Source organism: Trifolium pratense, linkage group LG6 (genome assembly GCF_020283565.1).
Source record: "Trifolium pratense cultivar HEN17-A07 linkage group LG6, ARS_RC_1.1, whole genome shotgun sequence".
Taxonomy (NCBI): Eukaryota; Viridiplantae; Streptophyta; class Magnoliopsida; order Fabales; family Fabaceae; genus Trifolium; species Trifolium pratense.
In genome coordinates, this window is record NC_060064.1 from 36,100,634 (window position 1) to 36,105,974 (window position 5,341).

The 5,341-nt window shown below is 33.0% G+C and overlaps 1 non-coding gene across 1 annotated transcript; it reads right to left on the minus strand.

Annotated features, from left to right (window-relative positions):
* Positions 1-721: 721 nt before the first annotated feature.
* LOC123893414 lies at positions 722-824 on the minus strand. The gene has a single exon (XR_006803509.1). It is a non-coding gene; the product is annotated as a U6 spliceosomal RNA (small nuclear RNA).
* Between the last annotated feature and the right edge of the window lie 4,517 nt (positions 825-5,341).

The window sequence follows — 5,341 nt, forward strand, 5'->3', positions numbered from 1 at the left end:
GTTGCTCTGTCGCCTCACCAAACAACAATAAATCGCCAGCAAACATAAGGTGAGACACAAAGGGTCCCCTTCTACCTGCTCTCAATGCCTTCCAATCTCCTAGTTCCACTGCATGAGAAATTAGATGAGACAATTTATCAATGCACATAACAAACAAATACGGCGAGATCAGGTCTAATGAGGAATTCTAAATATGTTGATTCATGCTAAGTATATTGATCTAATAAAGTGCCAAAAAGTTGGTTAAATAACAACAATATATTTAAGAAATGCTGCATCATGACAAACTATGCATTCACACATATCAACTGGCTGAATGAGTCCATTGAATGAATTGTGTACATAATAATATATGATTATAAAACAATGAGAGTATTATGTTAGCTATTAAAATCAAACAATATAAAAAATTAACACTATATTGCAAAATTAAGATAATTAACCAACAGACAAATAGCCATAAGCATGCATTGATTTACTGCAACTAGATTATCTTTATTCATCAACTCGTTAATCTGTCTAGGGTTTTGTTTGCAATCTTTGATTTTTAGGAGTTCAGCTTCAATCTGCGAAAAAAGAAAACCCTAAGATTAGGAACAAAACTTCAATTTAACTGAGGGAACAATGGCGATGCTGCATAAGATTCTTCAAAAAAGGAAAACGCAATTGATGGCGAGCTATGATGTGTTGAACAGAGAAATTTCAAAAAAAAAAATGGCAAAAAAATTTGGACCATTTCTCGATTTGTGCGTGTCATCCTTGCGCAGGGGCCATGCTAATCTTCTCTGTATCGTTCCAATTTTATCGGATGTCCCCGAAGGGACGAACTATCATGTGTTGAAGCGTTATATAAATACTGAAAACTTCATGCATGTAAGCGATGTGGGACTATTTTATTATACTCACAAACAATACAACTAAATAGCGCACTTACCTTACCAACTGAAGCGACCTAAATACATCTCTTCCAATCTTCCCTTCCATTGCTATGATTCTGATTAACTAGCTACACCCTTCACCATTCCAAACATATACCATCAGTGCCAAAGATACTCCCACTGTTTCACAATTTTTATTGAACACCATCTGTCCAGTTTATGTTACGGATTTAACTTGTTTTATACATACTATTATCATTTTAAAACTTTTATATATATATTTCAAATAGTCTAGTGACGCACATTAAGTGTCGAGAATCACATGTTAGAACATGCGCCCCACACATATCAAATATCTTTGCGGCTACCAACTAAGTTATATTTACCGAACACGATATATAATGTTGAAATGTGTGCACTATTTCATGGTATTGAATTGTCTCACAATATAGATTTATCCCACGTCTTTTTTAAAACGGATTCATTTTATTTGTGTTTGTGAAATCATTGTCATTTCAAATATTTTAAAACGGAGTATCTAGCTAATTATTATTATATGAAAGGCAACATCTAGCTATTTAGCATGTCCAACAACATTATTAGTGTACCAAGAAACATTTATAGAAACAACCAAAAGTTTATCTAGGGATGACAATTTGACCCATACCCAGAGGGTACCCGCAAAAATTACCCACAACGGGTAGGGTAAAAGCCCGCATTTTGGGTACGGGCACGGGTATGGGTAATTACCCGCAAAAATGAACGGGTATGGGTGCGGGTACGGGTACCTTAGTACCCACCCCGCCCCATACCCGCATAATATATATTTATTTATTTTATTTATATTAGTATATTATAATATATGTAAATCAATTTAAAAACAATACAACTCTACTAAACTATTATATATTTTTAATAAAAATGTTTATTTATAACATAATATAAAAATAATGTGAATATTTAACATAAATATGAACTTTAACGTAAGGTTAGTAATAATTTTGTTTATAATTTTCATTAGTCAATGTTAAAATTTTTTAAAAAAATTTAATTCTATTAAAATTATATGATATTTTATAATTGATCAATTTATTTTTAGTAAAAATGCGGGTAACGGGTATGGGTATGGGTACCTAGGTACCCATAGGGTATGGGAACGGGGGCAAAAGTTATTACCCACGCGGGTATGGGTACGGGTATTTTTTCAATCCGCGGGTATGGGGATGGGTACTATAGTACCCTACCCATACCCTACCCATTGTCATCCCTAAGTTTATCTAAACAGGAAAAATCAAGAAAACATGTCAAATTCAACATATAAAAAGAGAAGTTCAAAATTCAAGTGTGCAGAGCATCACCCCATACAGAACTTGAGTGACCAAAGAAGTAATTTCGTTTACCGTTATCTTATTCTTATTTTCTTCCTAATGGTTGGCTCCTCCGGTGTCAATAAGTTATCCATTTGAAAACAGGCTTAGGCTAATATGAACAAGTTGATCAAGTGGTGCATGGTGCACCACTTGCCAATAACTCTACGACGAATACAAATTTTACAAAATCCACCGTTGGATTGAAAGTTTATATCATATAGATCATCCATATAAATTTTTAGAAAAATTGAAAATAATTTGATATGTTATTGAGACCCATCAAAATTAACGGCTTATGAGTTTTTATTAAATACCGTTAATTTTGACATACATACCTACAGAGTTATATCATTTTATAGTCTACCTTGGTACGCCTTGTCTACCTTGATACGCCTTGTGCTGGGGAGGCTGTTATTGTTAATATATATCATTTTGGCTTCTTCAAAAAAAACATATCAAATGATTCTCAATTTTTTTAAAAATTTCTATAGATGATCTACGTGATATAAACTTTCAATCTAACGGTGAATTTTATAAAATTTGTATTCGTCGTAGAGTTATTGGGAAGTGGTGCACCACGCACCACTTGATGAACTTATTGATGATAGAAATGGCCTTAGAATCTAAACAAACAGCAAGACACATAAAAGAAGTGAGAACCTTGTTTAGGTCACTTCTGTATAACTTAAAACAGAGTTATATCCTTATTAGAGGAAATGAAAAAGTTCCGGAAGAACATGAAAATGGTGTTATTTTGATTCACTAATGATATTCATAAAGTGCACTCATTCAACGTGATAGATGTTAACCTATTACCATAACTTTTCATGCATAAATAAAATGTCCTCGAGACTTCAACATAGTAAGGTGAGTAGAAGGAAAATTACCAAACTAAAAAAAAGGACAAAGCATAGTAAACTATATACATGGAGAGATGCAAAATGTAAGATTGATCATTGCACAAACCTGTGACTTTAGAAGATTTAGACGCTATTTGCTTGAAAGCAAAAGTAGCAGTGCAACATAATAAACAGATTATGATCAATCAAAAACAACACATGAATCTCAATTCACGTAACATTCATAAGAGAAATAATCAAATCACATCTACATAACTGGAACAAATAGAAAAAGAAAAGAAACTGCAACAACAGTTGTAGTGTCAGAACTCTAGTAAGAGCAGCACCAGAGAAACTACCACAGACATGTCAGAAATCCAATAAAGATAAAAAATAAAAATAAAAAAAATAAAAAACATACATACCCCATCCCCTAAATAATAAAAATCTATCCCAACTGGAAGTAGGTTGGAGCCATTGTCAAATTTGCAAGTACCTTATTTTCAGTCACTGGCTCATCAACAAAGGGTTGTGACAGTTCCTACACATCAAAGTCGTTATGCCTCGACAGTTAACCTAGATCAGCTGACTGTTGTAGGACCACAGGTATTAATTAATCTGTCTTTGTTACAAAATAACTAAACAAACAGATTCTAGGTCCCAACTCCCATATTCTATATTTTTAATATATGAAATGAGGTAGCTAAAGTTTGCTTCATCTACTCTAATGTCTTTCTATATGCTTTAATTGTCTCCAGCTTCGGTTGCAACAACCTCATTATTATGGTAACCAATTATGTGGAACTCAATATGGTTCAACAACTTCAAATAGTAAAAAAGAGCACCAAATTTTTTGGGGAATGCAAGAAGCAGCACCAAAACTTTTAGGTAAGCTCGTGACTTTGAATTTGTAACAAGAAGTGATTGACCCTCGTTTAATTTTTGGCATGTTGGTATTCGAGTCAAATCAACTATGCAAATTTGCAATAAAATAGGTCTAGACAGAGAGTGCTATGTACTAACTCCAAAAAACTAACAAGTTAGCTTACAACTTCTACAACAAAGTGAACAAACTAAGGGAATATTCGGGGAAATAGCAAATTTAAGCACTTAATCAATCAACGCTACGTATCAGTAATCAGTTGTTTATACAATTGAAGAAGGGATGAAGGGAAACTATGCACTTTTTATATCCATATGCCCTTCCACATATTTACACAGCAAGTGCATATGAAGATAAGTCTAGATAAGATCTTTCAAATACCTACGAAATATAAAACCTCGAATTTGGTATAAGAGAAGCCTTTTAAAACTAAAACTATCAATTAAGCAAAAGGATGAGAAGCTAATGTAGTGAAAAGAATGTTATGACAATCAAAGATCACCTGAAATTAACAATTACAGCTACCATATGATCTTTTTTTAATTAATTTAGTGATTTTACAAATTATTGTTGTGATTTCAAAACTTCACTATTAATCAGATATTGATATGCTAAAAGAAGAATAGCTTTTAACAAACAGAATCATGGACCAATTTGGAAGTGGATGAGTATAGATCATAAGCATGAATCATAAGCCATCAGTGAAGACCACAGTGTAGGAATTGAATAATCTTAAAAATGTAACAGGTTATATATTTGATGTTGAAAGTAAAACAAACTTATGCACATTGCACACAAAAGGAAGATTAAGATCGCTTCATATTCCTGCAGAATTTACTGCCACGTTTGCACCAAGGCAGCTTGACAAACTGATCATCGTCGTCAAAGTTGATGCCATAATCCTGCATAAGCACTACACACATAAGCTACCGAAACAGCATGGCAGGCTGATCATCCTCATCAAAGTCCATGCCATAATCCTGCAAAAGCACTATGCACACAAGCTATTACAGAAAAAGGAAAAAATCAATTCATGCACAAGAATACAAATCAAAGAAAGTGAATTGCACAACAAAAAAAAAAAGAGATATGGAGTTGTTCAGTAACAAATGGTCGACCAAAATCCAACTGACGAGTGTACATGGTATTTTTCAATTTAGTAGCCAAATAAAACTTTATATCAATTATGATTCACTCAAATTTTTTCAACATTTCTATGTTCAAAATGTATACCCAAAGAAATTCATAGTCTAATTTGAGGAAGATCATGTCAAGCTCACACATCCCTCACAAGGTAAGAATATTTTGCATATTTTTCTTTGTCAAAAAAAGAAAAGAAAAGAAGATATAGTCCTATCTATATCTGTATAT